At 38.3% G+C, this 21973-nt stretch overlaps 1 pseudogene; it reads left to right on the forward strand.

The window, feature by feature from the left end:
* The first annotated feature begins 906 nt into the window (after positions 1-906).
* The window catches only part of LOC103661991, a 53460-nt pseudogene continuing 32393 nt past the window's right edge, over positions 907-21973 (forward strand).

Genomic DNA, 21973 nt, shown 5'->3' on the forward strand with positions numbered 1-21973 from the left:
GCAGAGGTGGGGGGGGGGGAGGAAGGAAGGAAGGAAGGAAGGAAGGAAGGAAGGAAAGAAAGAGAAAGAAAGAAAGAAAGAAAGAAAGAAAGAAAGAAAGAAGAAGAAAGAAAAGAAAAAAAAAAGAAAAGAAAAGAAAGAAAAGAAAAAAAATAAAGACAAGCCCAGTGCTGGTGAGGATACAACAGAAACCCTCTGTGGTCATACACAGTGGTTAAGCCACTTTGGGAGAGGTTTGGTGTTTTACTACGAGCTAAATATGGTCTTATCGTAAGATCCAGCAAGATATTTTCCCTGTTGATCTGAAAACCTATGTCCGTAAGAAAAACCTGCATGTGAACTTTTGTAGCAGCTTTATTCACAATCACCGAACCAGGAGGCAACTTAGATGCCTTTCAAGAGGTGAGCAGATAAGCAGCTCCAGACATTCATACACTGGAATACTAGTGAGTGATAAAAAGACACAAAAAGGAATTTGCTAGAAGAAAGACATAGAGGAATCTTAACTGTATATGGGTAAGTGTGAAAAGTTGGTCTGAAAAGACTAAATCCTGCATGATTCCAATTATATAACAATCTGAAAAAGGCAAAGCCATAAAAGAAACATTAAAAAGATCACTGGGTTGCCTGGGATTGGGGAAGAGGAGAGGGAGGCAGAGATGAGTAGATGGAACGCAGGGAATTTTCAGGGCAGTGAAGCTATTCTCTATGGTAGTGTAATGATGAATACCCAGCATTGTACATTTGTCACAACCCGCAGGATTTATAGCACTAAAAATGAACCTTCGTGTATGTAAAATTAAAAAAAAAATAATTTAGGAGTTTGTGGAGTCCAGTAAAGAATGCAGACTGATAAGAGTATGTAAGTACATCACAAATACATGAAACAACCTTACTGGCGGGATTATGGGGAAAGCTGCTGAATCCAGTGCCTTTGGAAAGACCGTACTCAACGAGATTCGGGCATTAGGAACAGCACAGAGTCCATCCACTCGCCTTCACGATTCTGGTGCCTCTGCCAGGTGGGCTGGCACCGAACAATCAAATGTACGGCCGATGGTGGGAGCAAGGTTTCTCACCATCAGAGTGTGAATTTACAGATAAGAAGAGGAAGCTGGAATGATCTACTTGGTATGAATTAGAATTTGAGAAATCAGTAGTAACTCATATTTAGCCCAATAGAGACACAGATGTTGACATATGTAAATATTTAATGATATGTATAAATACAGGTGGTATATATAGTGTATATGGTGTGTATGTGTGTGTGTGTATAGTATATATGCATATCATCTTTATTTCTGTCAACTGAGAAGACCTAGATGTAACCACACTCCGTTAGCCATGAGGACAGCTAATACTCGGATCTTGGTTTTCAACACCATTTCCTACTAAAAAGAATGAGGGCTCCTTGGAAAAATGTCTCATTCTAGGACTGAGGCAAGATCTATATTAGATGATCCTGGAGCATTTTGTAATTAGGAGAAGGTGAGAAAGTGCTCAAAAACGAAACAGAACAAAGGGACATAGGAGTCAACTGGAGAAGCAATTATTGGCCAAAGAAGGGACAGTTTGAACAACAAAATAAATAAAGTATCAGAGTTTCAAATACATAAATAACTGGGGGAGAAGAGACAAGTCTCCCATGCAGAATTCCAGATAATTTTTTTTAAAATTTTATTTATTTATTTGACAGAGAGAGAGACAGCCAGCGAGAGAGGGAACACAAGCAGGGGGAGTGGGAGAGGAAGAAGCAGACTCCCAGCGGAGGAGACTGATGTGGGGCTCGATCCCAGAACGCCGGGATCACGCCCTGAGCTGAAGGCAGACACTTAACGACTGAGCCACCCAGACGCCCCTTGAGATAATTTTTATAAATATCTAACCCTTCAACATGGAGGACCTCATTTCCAGTCCTTTCAGTGGGGCCGCAGGCAGTCACCTCCTTCTCATTAGTACAGTATGGAAAGTGGGGGACACATACAGTGGGGAAACCCAACAAGTGCTACAGTAGCCAGTGGTCAAGATCAACACCAGCAGCAGTAAGTCATGGTGACCGGATGTGCCCTTGATATGAGATGCTGAACACGCACCTCCTCTCTGTGCTTCCCAAGACACAGAACTCCAGCTTCATCACAATAGAAACACCGGAGAAATCCCAGTCGAGAGACCTGCTATAAAATGCCCGACAAGTACCATTCGAAATTGTCAAATCCCTCAAACAAGAAAGTATGACAGACTGTCACAGCCCAGAGGAGCCTCAGGAGACTTGATAACAGTGCAGCGATGGCCCAGATGGGATCCTGGGACAGAAAAGGGACGTTGGATAAATATTAAGAAAATCAGAATAAAGGGTAAACTCATTGCTAATAATGTATTGATATGGTTCACTGATTTTAACAAATACCTCAGACAAATGTAAGATGTTAAGAATAGAGGAAACTAAGAAGTATATGGTACTAATTCTGTATGATGTTCCTAATTTTTCTATAAATCGAGAACTGTCCTAACATATAAAGTCTACTTAAATGATATCCATTCAGGCTTCTTAGGTCCTCTTGACTCTCCTTATTTTCTGGGACTTCTGTGCTGCCCACGAACCTCAAACAGGAATGCTCAATCTTTTTCAATTCCTCTCTATTATATGCTGCCCTGACCCCTTTCACTAGAGAGAACTGCCTTCTCTGAATGCATTTTTTTTCTTTTTTTTTTTTTAAGATTTTATTTATTTATTCAACAGAGATAGAGACAGCCAGCGAGAGAGGGAACACAAGCAGGGGGAGTGGGAGAGGAAGAAGCAGGCTCCCAGCGGAGGAGCCTGATGTGGGGCTCGATCCCAGAACGCCGGGATCACGCCCTGAGCCGAAGGCAGACGCTTAACGACTGCGCCACCCAGGCGCCCCTGAATGCGTTTTTTCTTTACTCGTCATTACTTTTGCTTCTAATAAACTTTGAGACATTTTACCTTCAAGGTTTGTAAAATTATTTTTATCATTTTAATAGCTGTGTTGGTTCAGCATTCCAGATACAAGAGGCCAGGGCAAAATAATCAATAACTTCCAAAATAAGGGAAATGCCCATAATCATTCCGAGCAATCTTGAATTCATGTTTTCTTGCCTGCAAATGTGAAGCTCTTGGACAGCTTTGGGTCCTTGCCCAGGGAAGTTCACGTTGGCTGTGCTCAACAAGGAAGGGAACCGAGACTTAGGAACGAAGGGGCTGGGAGGCTGGTGCTCCTACCCAGGCTTGGCCAGCAGCAGGGAGGACATTCGGTGAGCAGCTTTAATCTCTGGGCCTATTATTTCCACCTTTGTCATTTAAGAGGGCAGGTTTGGATGGACCCTATGTTTTTCACTCACTTCTAGAATTCTGTGAATTTTATGGATCAACAAATAAGAGTAGTGATTTTTTTTAAAGTAAACAAAAAAAGAAAGGAGATGAACAGAAGAGATTCTGATTTCTGGTTTTTACTGCTTGTACTTTTTACCCATTCCCCGCTTCTCACAGAAAAACAAAGCAATTCTATATTTAAAACACTTTAGCAATTTAACATGAAATTTATTACTAAAGGTCAAGTCACTGAGGAATCATAAAACGTCCTGCCTGAGCCGATCCAGCATCACTCTTCTCTGCTCAAGCTGTCCCTTGCCAGTCTCCCAGAATTCTTAGCCACACCGGCCTTCCTCTGATGAGTGCTCTTTTCTGTTTCAGATTTTACCCATTACTGGAAAGCTATCTTCCAACTTTCTGTTCTTCTAATTCCTGCGCATAATTCAGGACTATTAATAGATCCCCTTCTGTGAAAGGTGACCTTGACCCTGACTCTAAATGAAGTCTTACTGTTCTACTAACTCACTGCACCCTTTACATGTCCTCCAGAGCACTTACCACATTCTCAGTTAATACATACGAGACAGTTTTAAAAGGTTTCCAAAACTGGGGCGCCCTGGTGGCTCAGTCGGTTAAGCATCTGCCTTCAGCTCAGGTCATGATCTAAGGTCCTGGGATCGAGTCCCGAGTCAGGCTCCCTGCTCAGCTGGGAGTCTGCTTCTCCCGCTGCCTCTGTCCCTTCCCCTGGTTTGTGCTCTCTCTCTCTCAAATAAATAAATCAAATCTTTTTTAAAAAAGGTGTTTCCAAAACCTTTGCCACCACTCCCATTGAGAAGTGGGTTCTCTGGAATCCAGGTCAACGTTGGGGATTCACCTGTAACCACTAGAGCAGATCTGAAGTGATTCAAGATAACTATGGAGACAGAAAAGCCCAGAGAAGGCAACACAGATTCCTTCTGATTCTATGTGGATGCTAGCTCTGGGAAAAGCCAAGTACCAGGTGAGAAAAGTCTGATTATTTTGAGAAAATCCTGCATACAGAGGCTACCTGTAGGAACTCCAGGGAACAGCTGAGCTGAGTTCCCAGCTGCCAGCTGGTGATGAGTCCTCTGCAGCCCTGACAAACCACCAGATGATTGCAGTCCGGCCAACATCTGACTGTAACTGCATATGAGACCTCAAGAAAGAACTGCTCATTCAAACTCTCCCTAAAACCATGACCCACCAGATAAAATAGTTATGCTAAGTTTGGGGTGATGTGTTCTTCAGGAGTAGTAACCAGAATGAAAGTATATAGCAACTAAGTGTTTGCTCTCTTCTCTGCTATGCTGCAGTATATGTCTGTGGAGAGACACTGCCTGTTTGTTCAGTGCTGTGTACCCAGAGAGTTTTAATATAGAGTACCATTTAGAAACATACACATCTTATTTCCAGAATATTTAAACTGTACAACTGTGGATTTCATTCTTTCAAATAACTTCAGCTACATGCCAACTTCATACAGTGTTGGTTGGATCACAGAATGGTGCAGCCACTCTGGAAAACAGTTTAGCAGTTTCTTAAAGTTTTGAACATAATTTTCTTTTTTTTTAAAAGAGTTTATTTATTTATTTATTTATTTATTTATTTATTTATTTATTTATTTATTTATTTGACATGACAGAGACAGCCAGTGAGAGAGGGAACAGAAACAGGGGGAGTGGGAGAGGAAGAAGCAGGCTCCCAGCGGAGGAGCCTGACATGGGGCTCGATCCCAGAACGCTGGAATCACACCCTGAGCCGAAGGCAGACACTTAACGACTGCGCCACCCAGGCGCCCCTGAACATAATTTTCTAATTTACCATACAGCACAGCAATTTTATTCCAAGATATCCAGGAAAAATGAAAACATATGCACATACGAATACCTGTATATTCACGTTCATAGCAGAATTATTCATAATAGTAAAAGCAGAGAACGCCCATACGCCCATCAACTTCTGAAGAGATAAAATGTGGTGTATCTATACAATGGAAGACTATTTGGAAGAAAAAAAAAAGAATTGTACTGATTTATGTTTAATGTGGATGAATTCCAAAATATCATGGTAAGTGCAAGGACCCAGAGACAAAAGACTACGTATTACTTGCTTCCATGAAATGTCCATAAAAAGCAAATCTGTACAGAGAGAGAGTAGATTCATGGTTGTCTACAACTTGGGAGTGATTGCAAATGGGCAAGAGTATTTTCCTTGGGGTCATAGAAATGTTTTAAAATTTGATTGTGATGATGCTTGCACAACTCTGGATTTTTACCAAAAAAAATCATTGAATTGCAAACATAAAAGGAATGAATTTTATGGTGTGTAAATTATCCCTTAGAGCCAAGAAAATGTAGTGTATTACAGCACTGACCCATGTTTCTTTTTGAACACATTACAGAGGTCAGGGGCTACTAGTTTCAAAAAGGAAGAGGAGTCGTTAGAATTATCTGAGAATTTTCAGAAACATTTCTGAATGTGCTTTATCTCATAAACAAATTCAGAAAACTTTTTTTTGGTAAATATACATAATGGTATAAGATAGCAAGCTAAGAACAAAAGAAAGAACCAAACAAAGGGAGAAAGACAAAATGTAATGAGTTAACTGAGAAAAATGGAAGCAATTTGTAGCAAATGGGGAGTAAAGGAAACTTAGAAAAATCAAGCAGTGTCTCAAATGGTGCACCAGGTACAGGAATAGCCTTAGTTTATTGTTTTATCAACTGCCTGACAACACACTTTCAAAAATCCTGTGGTGAAAAACATATTAAGAAAGTGTGACCCACCAATGTAGAAAAACAGACACCTGAGTACATCTTGAAACAAGTGAAAATAAGAACATTGATCAAGAAAAATGGGGCCTTGTCTATGTGATAAATCAGAGATACTGGTGTTTCTCTCCAATAACGACTAAAAATTAAAACAAACAGATTAGGAAATGCAACTGACAAAATTATTTCCCTATTCTAAAATATGACGTCCCTCTGTGACACCTCTTCTGGTATTGAGCAGGAAGATAAATTTAGAAGACTGTAATAAAATAGCCATAAATAGACATTTCATGAATTCTAAATAAATTAATTTTGAATATAATCTAACTAAACTATCTAACTACTCTAAGTAGTTTTATACACCTATAGTAAAGGCTGCTAAATGTCACACTAGCGAATTATGATTTTAACAGAATTAAAAAAAAAAAAAAGATTTCCTGAGCCATTCCCATCGTTTAATGCTACAAGACTGGTCACATAAAAAAAAAAAATTGCAGGTTATGTGTCTGTTCAGGTTCTCTGTTTCTTCCTGTTTCAGTTTTGGTAGTTTGTAAGTTTCTAGGAATGCATCCATTTCTTCCAGATTGCCTAATTTGTTGAATACAGTTGCTCATAATATGTTCTTAAAATGGTTTGCATTTCCTTAGTGTTGGTCGTGATCTCTCCTCTTTCATTTGTAATTTTATTAATTTGGGTCTTTTTTCTTCTCTTTTTGATTAAGTCTGGCTAGGGGTTTATTGATCTTGTTAATTCTTTCAAAGAACCAGCTTCCAGACCTGTAACCAGCAAGGAAATTGAAGCAGTAATCAAAAGTCTCCCAAAAAGAGTGCAGGGCCAGATGGCTACCCAGGGGAATTCTATCAAACGTTTAAAGAAGAACTAATACCTGTTCTTCTGAAGATGTTTCAAAAAATAGAAATAGAAGGAAAACTTCCAAACTTATTCTGTAAGCCCAGCATTACCTTTATCATGCTTCTTGATTTCTCTGACTCACCATTAAATCATATATAATTTTTCAGGAACAGAAGGATATACTCATGGGTATTGGAGTTTTTGAATTATACTAGATGGACTAATATCATTTTAATTTCTAGAAATCGCTGAATAATGTTTCCTTCAATATTGATAGTTACTTCTTGTTGATGTCATGTGGGTTGTTTGAAGAAAACCGCTCACTTCCTGTTTCTAAAATACCTTCTAATGAGAGCCTCAGCTAGACAGAATACCAGAATAACAGAAGGAGAAACCAGGCTTTTTAATAATTAAATATAAGTTAACATATGGCATGAAATCAGGGGGGTCTGGAGCAAGGTTTTCAGAGTCCACCCTTGCAAATGGAATAAAATGCATAGGATTTAACCCACTATTCAGACATTTTGTATTGACTTACTTTTACAATTAATCTAAGTTTTTATAAGCTGAGTTGGGTAGTCTGAGTAAAATGTTACTTCATCGATGCCCTAAAGTGTTCAAAAGTATAACTGATCTTCCATTCAATCTCAGAAATTTTTTTCTCAAGTCAGCTTGAATATGTGAAAATGTACTTTAATTCCAATTATGTTCAAATGTTTGCCCAGTTTCTATATTTTTATCTATTGTACTCCTTATCCTTCAATTTACATTCTATTCTGTAATTGGCCCAGTTTCTGTTTCTTCTTTTTTTCTTAAATACAGTTTTCTGAAGTCAAGAACAGTGATCAAATAAGGACCCGAATGCCAAATTATTAGAAAGATTATTCCTTTACTCCTATTCGTGTAGCTCTTGCTGACCGTCACTCAAAGTGGCCTCACTTATCTCCGTAGACTTTAGTGTTTGTGTGCTTAAATCTGAATTGTCTTCTTAGCACTTCAGAAGTTTTTTTTCTTCCTCTGTAAGAATGGGAAGAAATCATTCTCTACTAATATCTCACAAATTTTGATGCCCTTCGACATGGGAAAACCCTGAACTGGGGCCTCTGGTCGAGAATTGCCCACTGCTGACATTTTTTGACCAGTAACACCCATAGTGTCAGCGATGGAGGAGGAATGATTCTCCCTGCTAACTCACATAAAACAACTGCGGCAAAAAAATGAGTCAATGAATCAATTTTAGTTTTTTATTCAGTTTTTCCATCCACTGACCAACTTCCTCAATGTCTTCTTAAAAACAAGGAATTAAACTATTTCAGACCATCCAGTGTAAACAAGGGAAACAATTTTAAAAGATAATAAGAGTAAAGCATGACTACAGAAGATCATAAAGAAAAATTCGCAAGTAGGGGCACCTGGGTGGCACAGCGGTTAAGTGTCTGCCTCCGGCTCAGGGCGTGATCCCGGCGTTAGGGGATCGAGCCCCACGTCAGGCTCCTCCACTATGAGCCTGCTTCTTCCTCTCCCACTCCCCCTGCTTGTGTTCCCTCTCTCGCTGGCTGTCTCTATCTCTGTCAAATAAATAAATAAAATCTTTAAAAAAAAAAAAAAGAAAAAAAAAAGAAAAATTCGCAAGTAAACTTCCCATTGAAGACTGTCTAACTTTTAAATGTGTATGATTTTAGATAGCCTTTAACTTAACTAGAAAAAAAAAACAAACACCCGGAAATATTTCAAGAGTATCTTTTTTCTTGTGAGAAAATGGTCTAGAAAACTTCTTCCTGGAACGTCCATTTTGTATGCCAGTTGAGAAAACCAATCCAGATATTCAAAATAGCAAGTTACCATCAGGTGACATTTTTGTTTCCTCTTCTCCCAAATGAATCTGAAGTTATTACAGAAATGAGAAGAGCGTGCATATTTTGTGCTCAAATTTTTGCCGTCCAGATTGTCATAGAGCTCACACAGCAGAAGCCAAAGGGTCTTCTTCAACCCCGGGAATTGGAAATGAGCTGAATTTAAGTCACGTGCTTCACAGTGCGTTAAAGAAACGGTTGAACTTGGTAGAAATACCGGCAAATTCACTTTTTCCTCCATCTTCTCAAAAGCTGCAAATGTGTTACTGCCTGTGAATACTCTGAACAAATACCTGGTCTGATACTAATAAGAGAAGATTTTAAATGAGAACTCACACACACGTTGAGGCACCACAGTTGTTCTCTCTGATTTTTATGAGTCAGGTAACAAATGACAGTTCTTTAACTGACCTTCGAGAGAAGGATGGGACAGTCCAGAAAATAAATGCCCTAGAATTTGGTTCCCTTAGTTCCATTTCTAGTCATTTGCTACCGTGAATTTGGAAAGTTATTAGTGACAGCATCAGTCTGAAAACTAATGGCCTTTAAGTTCCTGTGGCTGATTGTGATGTGTTCACCAAAGCCGATTTCATTTTCCTACCACCTACTCTGTTTGGCCATATTTTACAGTTTCCCTTGCACTTAAATGAGGTAGTTTCCTGTGTCCTGACCAATAACATGGGCACATACTTACCTGTGTCTGTGTCGGGCCAAGTGCTGGATATGGGAGTGCTCTCTCCCTATCTTCCGGGATGATGGGGAGGACTGAGGAGCTAGAAAGGGAGGCCTCACAGGAGAGGAGTCTGAGTTCTGCAGGGTCAGATGCAAGGCTGCTCGACAAGAACACCTGTGCGCTGACCTGAATGAGTAACAAGCTCTTATCTTCCCAAGCCAATGGTAAGTCAAGATGTATTTATAGCAGCAAGTGGTAACTAAACCAACAGAGAAATTAGTTCTTTAGAGTGGGGTACACTAAAAGCCATAAAATGTTTGACATTGGTAAGGAATTGGGTTGCAGCAATGAGGTAGCAGGCTGGAAAGCTAGAGACCCACATTGTAAAGTGCAAAATACTTAGTAAGTGTCATTTGCAATCATCTGGAAGGTAGAACACGGGCCTGTGAAGCAGGTGGTCCAGGAAAGTGTAGGAAAGAGTACATGTGCTTGTGTTTTTGACACTATTGACTGCCTTCCACAAGGTACTACAACAAAGAAATGAGCTCAGGCAGAAATTGGTTGGATTTCAAAACAAGATTAAAGAAAACACAGCTAGAGAGCAAGATCTTTTAACAAATAGAAAATTGTTTCAACATTCACCTGCTCATGCTAACACTCTCCCTCTTCTCCACAATTACTTTAATGCTTCTATTTACACAATGCCCTTTTCCTTAGCAATATTAGAATTACATGTAGATTTTAAAAATGAGTTAACAGACACCAGGATCTGGCACATAGTAGCGTCTTAAGTAGAGAGCAAGGACATTGTTCGTATTATTTTTCCAAGTGTTGCCAAGCACACAGAAGACTGGCCAGCATATGCTAGGCACTCAGTAAGATAATTTTGGGGGGAAAAGACAGTGTTTCCAATAAATGATGTTGGGAAAAATGGACAGCCTCATGCAAAAGAATGAAACTGAACCACTTTCTTATACCACATACAAAAATAAATTCAAAATGGATTAAAGACCTAAAAATGATACCTTTTAGGTCCCACAAAACTCTTAAAAGAAAACACAGGCAGTGATTTCTTGGACATCAGCTTTAACAACATATTTATGGATATGTCTCCTCAGGTAAGGAAAATAAGGGAAAAATACACTATTGGGACTACATCAAAATAAAAAGCTTCTGCACAGTAAAGGAAACAATCAACAAAACAAAAAGCCTACTGAATAGCAAAAGATATTTGCAAATGACATATCTGATGAAGGGTTCATATCCAAAAAAATATAAAGAATTTATATAACTCAATGCCGAAAAAGCAAATAACCCAATTAAAAAATGGGCAAAGGACATAATAGATAGTTCTCCAAAGAAGACAGCCAACAGACACATGAAAAGATGCTCAACACCACTCATCATCAGGGAAATGCAAATCAGAGCCACAAGGAGATATCAGCTCACACCTGTCGGAATGGATAAAATAAAAAACAAAAGAAACAAGTGTTGGTGAGGATGTGGAGGAAAAGTAACCCTCGTGCACTGTTGGTGGGAATGCAGATTGGTGCAGCCACTTTGGAAAACAGTATTTTAATTTTTTCCTGAAAAAATTAAAAATAGAACTATCACTTGATCCAGTAATTCCACACTATCCAAAGAAAATGAAAACATGATTTTTTAAAAAGATTTTATTTATTTGAGAGAGCGAGAGCTAGAGCGCACCAGAATTGGGAGAGGCAGAGGGAGAGAGAGAAAAGCAGACTCCCCACTGAGCAGAGAACCTGATGTGTGGCTCAATCCCAGGACCCTGGGATCATGACCTAAGCTAAAGGCAGATGCTTAACTGACTGAGCCACCCAAGTGCCCCTGAAAACACTATTTTGAGAAGATACTTGCACCCCTATGTTTATGTCAACATTACAATAGCAAAGATAGAAGAACCCAACTGTCCTTCAGCAGATGAAAGGATAAAGAAGAGGTGGTGTATATCCACAATGGAATACTACTCAGCCATAAAAAAGAATGAAATCTTGCTATTTGTGACCATATGGATGGAACTATAGGATATTGTGCTAAGTGAAATAAATCAGAAAAGGACAAATATCATATGATTTCACTTTTATGTGGATTCTAAAAATCAAGCAAAAAGCAAACAGATTCTTAAATAAGAACAAACTAGTGGTTGCTAGCGGGTAGGGAGTATGGGGGTGGGGGAAATAGATGAAGGAGATTAAGAGGCACAGACTTTGAATTGTAAAATGAATAAGTCATGGAGATGGTAGGTACAGCACAGGGAATGTCAATAATATTGTAATAATGTTGTGTGGTGACAGATGGTGATTACACTCTTAGTGAGTATAATCAGTATGTTGTACACCTGAAACTAATAAGCATTGTCTGGCAATTATACTTCAATGCTAAAAAAAAAAAAATGAAAGACAATTGTTGAATGCATTTACCTGTTTAATGTATTTACAACAGGTCAATTAAGGACAAATCAAAGTTTAAGTTTATATTCTGATAGTGTCATGTACACACAAATGTGAGAGGAAAGAGAGGTCATCTACAGTTAAGTCATGGAGACACAAAGAAATGGATTACATGTTGACAGATGGCCATGCATGGGCATATTCATATGTGTGCAAAGTAACCAGAGGTTACTATGAAACAAAGTAACCAGAGGTTAATATAGATAAGCATGCTCAGCTTCCCTTTCCATGCATCATGCTACTGCCCTTTAGCCAAAGGTCATTAGGAACATATATGCCGGCAACTGAGGTAGAGTTTATCAGCTCCTTGCAACAAGGTAGACAGCCCACCATGAGGAAATAAGGGGCTTCTTGGCGAGAGGCTGTTAGAAGAAGGTTGTTGCAAGATTTGGGCTTCTGTTGGGTGATTTTGGAGACGGTTTAGGTTGGCCCTGTCTTGCTCTGCCTTGAGTGCTGTGGGAGAGCAAAGGCAGTTCTGTCATTGGGCATCTTAAAAATGTTTTCTGTAGATGGTAGAGAAATGCAGCAGGTCTAAAGCTGTAATTGATAGAGAAGTATCAGTAACTCGCGTGATGAAAAGGCGAATGCTTGGTCATCTGTGTGGTTTGCATGAAGTTCTTACCTTTTTTCTATGCTCAGACGTGATTAAGAGGATTGGTCTTATTTTGGTCCATCCTGATTGTGATTTAGAGTGGCTGTAGCTGGTGTTGGTGATCTTTGAAACTGTTTCTGTTCAACAGGAGAAAACCATGACTCACCTCTTAAAGCCTGGCTTCCTTTCTCAGTCACATGATTGCAAATGAGAAATTATGATTGGGTAGGAAAACCACAAATATAAAACATAAACATCAATTTATTTTTATATATTGCACAAATACAAACATTAAAAACCATAAATATAAAAATCATAAAATCATTGTCATTTTCAAATAAGGCAGGGAAACATACATTTGTTTCCCTCAGGAGAGGAGATAGGGATTCTAATATTAGAAATTTTAAAACTCAGTACATTCTAGCTTGTCTTTTACTTAAGTGATCCCCATCTCAAAAATAAATCAGAACATAGTAAAGTTATAAAATGGACATTGGCCACTGCCCATCTTTGTTTCTTCCCAAACAATTCTATATGATCAGAGTGACTTATTTCCCCCTTTTTACAGTAAGTTAACAAAGCCAGTAGAAATTCCTAGAAGACAAATATGCTTCTCTTCTTTATTTTTAAGGTTTAAATTTCATATTAATCAATGCAATTTTGAAACAAAGTAACCAGAGGTTAATATAGATAAGCATGCTCAGCTTCCCTTTCCTTACAATTTAAAACAGTGCTTCAAACTTAAAAAAAAAAAATGGCTAGCAAATGTGGACTCCTAGGTGTGAAGATAGATATATCTAAAATAAGCAAGGTGAACATGTCATTAGAAACTTAACACATATGAAGCAAAGGTTTCAAATCAATGGCGCATTTCATCTTGAGTCAGCGTCAAAAATGAGCTGTAATACCGGTGACTTGTGAAGAGTTAGACACTCCCCTTGTGCGGTGTGTACTGGTACACACTAAAGCATAATACGAATTTGTCCCGTGAAGGCCGAGAATACAATTTAAAATTAGATCAAGATACATGATCTCCCTGCATATCCTAAATCCACAAAAGTAACTTAGCCTCTCCGAAATCATATATAAATACAATAGATAAAAGCCTGCTTGCCATTTACACTTTGATAGCAGGTATCATATATTATCAGATCTAGGTTTTGTAATTCCTTCTCACAGAGGACTCCTAATCCATTAGGAGCAATTTTTATAGAAAATCAGGATTAGTGTGGGTGATAATCAGCATGAAAGTGTGCTGTGGTCCTTCACCAACTTTCCTCCAAAGGACAGGCAAAATTTTTCTCTTGTCTGAAAAAGATATTATTTTCTAATCAAATATTAATCTGGTAAAATATTTATTTTTTTCTAGTTTTTTTAATAGAACTGATAGAGACCATTTGACCGTGTACATAGAGTGCCTTTTTATTTATTTATGCACTTGACATTTGTTATTTTTTTCCTGAATTTCTGAGAACAAAAGACAGTAGTAGAAACTATAGATTGTAAACATTCTAGTACATTTAAATTTGGAATTTTTGTGCCTAATTCAATTTTGTATAGGCTTATAGATGGTGTCACTAGGTAACAATTATTATTCAAGGCGAATAATATATTTATTTTTAAAATGTTGACTTATAGGGTGTCCTAAGTCAAGTTTATGTTTAACTTGTTGGGAGTAATCTAAAGTAAGTGTTCTATGTAAAACTTCAGTGCACAGTTTTATTTTTGGAAAAGCAAAATCTTGACGATTAAGATCTGCAAGTATTACAAATCCTGCTTGATGTTCTCCACTGATGGAAGTGAGAGGTCTTATTAAAAATTAGACTTGTAGCAAATTGTAGCTCATACGTTTTTCTAAGGACTGTGGCACTAAGAGCCCGTAAAATTTGATTGAAGATTAAGTTTGCTTTAAGAGATTATCCTCCATTCTTTCTGAGTAAAATGCGAATAGATACCTTATGTGGAGTAGCAAGAGAAGTAAGCCATCTGAAAGAAGTTTTGACACTAAATTTCTTAAGAGCCTGACATGCCCGAGCCAAGGATGGGGTTATACTGGGAAGGATTCTTGATTTTAATGAAATTCCCCTTAGCTCTTTGTAGATTCTGTTTAGGATTGAGTAAAAGAAGACACCTAATTTTCATAGCCGGTGTGTGTGTGTGAGTGTGTGTGTGTCCTCAAAATTAGATTTTCTTTTTAAATGTCACATCAGCATGAATTAATTTATACCCAGTTTAAGAATACATGAGTACAAAAGCACACTAAACAGTATTACAGTCATAGCCCAGCCTCCTAGTGATACCTTAATCAGAATAAATTGGCTCATGACACCTAGGTCACCTCGTGTACTCAGAAATCTAAAGAAATAAATACATCAAATATGTCAGCTTTGATTTCGAAACCAGTGACTTTTAACTCCGTAGAAAATAAACTTTCAGCTAGAAACCATGACTTTATCGGGGTATTATTAAAATTAACTTCTTTGCTACCGTTCTGGAATATGGATTTGTAAATGTTTAGAGTGAGTGGGTGTCTTGAGCCTAGGTAAGTCCGCTTGCCATATGGCTTCTATACTGACTTTACTCACTGAGAACATTCAAAGCTGCAAGCAAAAATAATTCCATAGGGTTATTGCTTGGATATTGCCTTTAGAATTCCATAGCAATGTCGGGTTTTATAAAAATACATGAAACTTGGAAATTCCAAAGTATTTTTTATACTTTTCCTTCTTTTTCAACTAATTATGATATCTTATCCTGACAGCATGGCAAAACACCTAATCTTTAAAATATGTAATCTATTTCCCTGACAATTATGTTCCTTTCGATTATTTATAAAACTTTTGATAGAGAGCTACAGCAATTGAATTTATGGTCTTTCAAAGGAAGTCAAGGCAGGTTAATCGAGCAGTTACTTGTGGGGAGACTTCATCTATAGGCAACAAATATTAACTTCAGTTCTGAATTCATTCCCTTTGAATTACAAATATGAAAGATCCCAGTTTACTAGAGATATGGATCATTAATACCTCTAAGACTTTATTTGTAGGCAATGGAAATTATAAATGGTCGCCTAGAGTAGATCAAACAGATTTTGCCTGTCTTCAGATTTCATTAGCAGACTAGTCTAAGGATATTTAACTGGTGATCTCATAGAAGGACTCAAAGTTAAAGTGAGCTTATAGTCCCACTGGAAGTTATTCTATATATAATTGTATATCTCAAGTCAGAATTTTGGCAACTGCCATTATAGTCACTTAATTTGATGGAAGTCCGTGCTGGAATGACAAACTTAGTAAGTTCTAATACTACATTTTCAGAAGAGAAAGTCCTATATTCGTAAAGTTCAAAGTGGAGAAAATGATCAAAAAAACTAGAGTGAGGATAGTTTCATAGAGAAAGTCTCATTTATAGAATGGTAATTCCTTATGAATCCATCGACAAAATGTAAATATCTACACTATTTTTGCAGGGTTCTGTAAAATGAAATTTTGTTGTGTAAGGACTACACATCGAGCAGACTTAAACCACATGCCCTTGAGGATATGGGCTGTGTGTGAATTGTAGAGTTAGGGTAAGTTTTCAGTTTTAAAGTATTCAGTAAAAAATAAGGTTTTGTGTATAAATGTCTTAAGTGGACTGTTTTCCAGGGCAGTTGTCTTAGTAAATTCCATGAATAGTTTTGGGGCCACAGGAGAAGGATTCCATGGAGCATACAGTGTTCCCAAGCTTTGCTTTAGCTCTTTTCTCCTATTCGCTTCCCATCTGTCTCTCATCATTTCCATCATGGTTTGTCCCCAGAAGCTCCAAAGTCTCCCGTCCTTGTACTGAAGATAAGCTCCTAAGATACACTGATAACTAGTCTAAGGGCCTCGGATATCCTCTCTAGAAGGTATTCTTCTTTAAATAAAACTATTCTCTCTCCCTGATTTCTAGTGGAAAGTGTTACTGTAGTAATTATACTAATACAACACTTAATTTGACTATCTGATGTACAAAAAATAGCATATTTTCATTACTCGGGTAAGCCCTTTGTGATCATGGTCTATTTTTATTTAAAAAAAACTATAGGCTTAAGTATTTTATCAGCATATGTACACATATAACATACTATATCTATATCTATATATATAAATAATTATTTATTATATAATATATAATACATATAATGCATTGCATACAAGCATTTCATACTTGGCTTTTCCTTCCCATGCTTCCTTCTATCTAAGGTCAACAAAGTTAAAAACAGTCTAGTATGTGTTCATCCATCTATGAAACACTTAATTTTTCATATGCATATTCTGTGAGTGTGTGTGTGAGTGTGTGTGTGTGAGATGGGTATCTTGGTCACTGTGAACATGAGAAAATTGAGGTTTTAATTTCTGATAAAGCTTCATTACATTTTTTTTAGTGACTATATAACAGAGCTCTGTTTCAGCCTCGGGAATGACTACGTAATACTCATTACCACATGGCAGAGCTCTTTCCCACATTTTCTGTCACTCTGTTTTCTGAAGCAGAGGCTTGATATACACATGCGATCCAGGACCCTTCGGACTTGCTGCCACCAAGAGACCTGGACCGCCCTGCTGGAGATGGTTTGCAAGACAGCACGTGGCAACGGCCCTGGCTAATCACACATGAGACTGAGGCCTTGGACCCTCAAGTAGCACCTAGCTGCCTGCAGGTGACTGCAGAATGGGTCACACGAGCCACCAAACTGTTGCCAGGAATGTCCAGCTACCCTGGTCTAAATTGCAGTCATAAGCACATAAATCTCTCTTCTGATTACTGTATCTTCCTTGGTGGCCTTTCTTTAATCTAATGTGTCTTTATATTTAAAGTGGGTTTCTTATAAACAACACAGAGTTGGATCTCGGGGTGACATTGTAAGTTCCCCTTTGTTGTGGACTATGTCTCGTCCTGTCTTTTGTGCAGTGCCTCTGACGTTGTGCTCAGTCTCATGGTTGTCGGCACCGTGAAGCCTAACCTGGGACCATTGTGCTGCCGCGGCCAGAAGCAGGAGCCCCTCCTGCTTTATGTCTTCAGATGACTTTAGGCCATCAGCCCGTCTTAGGAGCTTCAGTTGCATGAATGTGAGGCTGCTTGATATTGTCCCACCAGACACTGGGTCTCTGTTCATTTTTGCTCAAATTAGTTTCCTCTGTGGTTCAGTTTGGACAGTTTAAACCCGCTGCTGATTTCACTTGCTACAGCCAGTCCGCTAGACACAGCCACTGAACTCTTCCGTTCATATGTGAAGCTTGGGGCTCAGCTGTTCGTCTCTAGTTCTTTACTGTGATTCCCTATCTCCTTTTCCATTATATTTACATTGATCTTAAATCTTTGTTCATACATGGTATGTAACAGCTATTTTAAAGTATGCTTCTGCTAATTTCAACATGTGTCATTCTCTTGATACTATTGATGATTTGTCTGCTGGTTATTGGTCAGATTTTCCTTTGTCTACACATACGAAGTTTTTTGTTTTATTTGGTTTTGCATGTAGGAGCTTGTGGGTACTACTGTGCTGAGTATCTGCAGTTTGTTTTCTTCCTTTAAAGAGGGTTAGATGGTGTTCTGACATGTGGTTCATTAACACTTGAATCTGGCTGATCCTTTCAAGGATTGTTTTTAAGCTGCCGAATCTGTCTAGAGTGGTTGTGAACCTAGCATTTAAGGGCTCAAGCCTAGAATCTAGAGAATGGCATTTCTGGGGTTTCACAGGAATGGCCTTCATGCTCAGTAAGATTTCCCCACTGTGCCTGGACAGGACTCCTGCCTCTCAGCTCCATGTAGCATCGAGTTCCCCAACTCTCTGATACATCCACACCACCTTGGAAACCATTCCCCACCTGCTTGTGCTCCTGATTCGTGCATGGACGGCTGTATTTGGACAGTGATGAAGGGACCTCAGGCAGGGGTATTCTATGAAAAACTCCTCTTTTCTGGTACACTGCCTGAAATCTCAGCTATGTCAGCACCTGAGAACTCCTGGTTCCTATTCTTGGGCTCAGCATGATCAGTACGCTGTTTGGGCCCATTTCCTTGGGATGAGGTCAACAAGAACCTGCAGTCAGGAAGCTTGGGTTACCCTGGGGCTCACCACGGGACTTTCCATTGTATGGACAATGCCTTTCCTACGAGCTTGTTGTCCAACATCTGAAAACCGTTATCCTGGGGCTCATTGTGGGATCTGCCATTGCATGGATGATCCTTTTCCTATGAGCTTGTTGTCCAACATCTGAAAACCGTTCACCCAGTTTCACACTTCTTGATGGCATGAACTGAGTCTATCATCAGTTACTTTACTTTGGACAGAAGCAGAAAACTCTGATTTTTTAATTTTTTAAATTTTTGTTTTTTGAAGGTTTTATTTTGAGAGAGAGAGAGAGAGAGCATGAGCAGGGAAAAGCAGACTCCCCGCTGAGCAGGGAGCCTGATGTGGGACTTGATCCCAGGACCCCGGGATCATGACCTGAGCTGAAGGCAGACACTTAACCGACAAGCCACCCAGGCGCTTCAATGTCTACACTTTAAATGAAAGAGGGAAAATACATTTGTTTACTCGCATAAGTAGAGAACTTTTAGATTTGATTGATTTGTATATTATATGATTAGCCTTTACGTCACTAGAAATGATATTTTTGGACACAAGTAGAATATAACAGTATCAAAAAAAAAAAAAAAGAATAGAATAATACCACAAATACTAGTCAGAATTCTTTCAGTGAATGTAAATTATTAGGGAAATAAAATGCTCTACACAAAATTATTTCTGATTATTTGAAAAAATATAAGAAAAAAAAATCTTTATGGACCTTGCAGTTCTTGATCTTTCTTCCTGAGATTGCTGCTGTGCAGTAATGAGTTCATATAAATTTATTATTTATCTGAGAACCAAAAGCTAATATCATACATTTACATAAACCCGAAAGCATTCTCCATACTTTCTGAGTTGGGAGTGACGGTCTTCTTGTGAAAAGGGAACGTGGATGTTTTGACCTCTGGTGCATTGGGAAAAACAAGGTCAATGAGTGTTACTTATTTGAGGTTTCAGTTTCAAAGTGGCCACATGGATTTTAAACTAATTTTTTCTGTGCTACAGTTTTGTCTTCCATACACAGTTTTCATGTGATAAGTGGTTATGGTCATAAATTATGGATCACTCTCCTCTTTTTTTTCCCCACCTTTAACATCTAAAGCCTCAAGTTTAATAATAAATTATTTATTTCTTAGCCTTTGTTATCACTACCAGTCTTGGATTTGTCATTTGAAAAGATTTTTTTCACAAGTTTTACCTGCCTTCCCCCTTTTCCAAGGAAAGAATTAAAAATTCTGTTGGTTTCTCTGTTTGATCTGCATGCTATTATGCCTATTATCTGAGTTTTAAAAAAATTATTCTGTCATAGTAATCCGTCATCACAGGGTTCCATCCGCAGCTTCAAAATTTATATTAAATGTTTATTATTTTGACATCTCAGCTGTCATTAAAATGGGAGATTGCTGTTTTGAGTTTACAGAGGCCATCGTGTGGAAAGAGTAATGCATATTTTACCAAATTTATTGTGCAAAATAGAAGGAAGGCTATTTTAAGCCATCAGTGTTAGTTGTGCATTTTTTGGATGGACAATAAATGTGTGTTGGTCAAATAACAATTATGATGTAACAGAGCGATGAACACACATCAAGGAAGGGCCCTTCCCATGACATAGCTATTCTAAGACAGCATGGGGCACATTGGAAAATGTGTAGCCAGAGGGCACTAAACTCGATTACAGGAGGTTCGAAGGACCAGGAAAAGTAAAGGACTGAAACAATTGAGAGAGAAGAAAAAATGTTTATATAAAAAATATATATAAAGAATAAAGCTTTAAAGATAGAATATATAAAGAATATTACTACCTTACAAATATCAATGTCTGATTTGCATCATGATTTTATTTATTCAGCAATCTTGTATTGAATATTCAAGGCCTTATATAAGGTATACTGCACGATATAGGAAGAAATATGAGAAGTTGCTCAGGTTATGAGTGATTATGAAGAGGATAGAATTAGGGAGATGATGTTAATGTCCAATAAAACACAGTAAATGGATAAGAGATATGGAGAATCCATGGGGATTTCAGAAGAAGAGAGATTGCTTTAAACAAAAACATTTTCAGGAGAAAATAAATCACTTGAGCTGGATCTTTAAGGACATTTGGGATTTCTTCATAGCTTGGGGAAGTAGAAATAATGAGAGCAAAGTGAAATGTGTCAACAGTCACAGAAGCTAGTAACCATGGAATAGACTTTTTAAAAACTGGAAATAATCTAGACTTACTGTAATTTACTGTGTGAGGATGATAAGGCCAAGTAAGCCTTGGGGAGAAACCGCATTCCCTGGTATGGAGGGAACCAAGCACCAGGGTTAGGAACTGATGGTTGCATAGCACATTGCAATTCAGATGTGAGCATGCTCCCTGTGGCCCTCATTGTCTATTTGGACGAGCCGTTGTGTCTAGGGGAATCGGTGCCTCAACAGGACTCTGGTTTCCCAGAATGCAAATAAGATTCTGAAACAGGGTGATCATATCTTCATTACAAAGGAGAGTGAAAGGGGTAGGATTGCAGAAACATTAAACACCCGGTAGAGTATCTGAGATGAACGGAAGAGCTAGACTTAGTTTGGATACTTCTACCACACAATGAAGTTAGAATCGTGATAGAGGGTGGGAAGCTGAGGATGGCCAGTGACAGTGGAGGAGAAATTGGGTTTGGAAAATTAAATGAGAGTTGTGGCATCATCCCTGGGAGAAGCCAGCCACGTGGCACTTTGCAATGTCCCTCTGAACTTTAGGCAGGGGAGCAGGAAAATGGGCATTAGCATTTGGGGTAAAAATGTGAAGAGACGGTGATGGGTATTAAGGAGGGCGTGTATTGCATGGTGCACTGGGTGTTATAAGCAAATAATGAATCATGGAACACTACATCAAAAACTAAGGATACACTGTATGGTGACTAACATAACATAATAAAAAATTATTTTAAAAAAATGTGAAGAGAGAATAGTTTAGGCTCTTCTGTGGGGTGCCCAGTCTTGACATGGGCTGTATTGCCAGGAATGTTGAGACCAGAAGACTCTGGGATGCGTTTCAGGGACAGCATTGCCCATCTGAGAACTGGATGAGTGTTTGCAGAAGTATTAATGAGAGATGAGCATGTCTCCCACCAAAAACAAAGTCAGATATGACTAATGTAAATAATTATATAATTTCAGAAAATAAAACATGTCAATAAGATGTAATAGTGAAATGCCATTTTTTGGAGTTTTGCAGAATCTTGAAGAATAGGTCTTGGAAATTGAAAATAGGTCTGTAATATTGTTTAGCCAGCCTTCTTTAAAAGCAAGATTCTTGGGGCC

Source organism: Ursus maritimus, unplaced genomic scaffold, assembly GCF_017311325.1.
Source record: "Ursus maritimus isolate PB19 unplaced genomic scaffold, ASM1731132v1 scaffold_7, whole genome shotgun sequence".
NCBI lineage: Eukaryota > Metazoa > Chordata > Mammalia > Carnivora > Ursidae > Ursus > Ursus maritimus.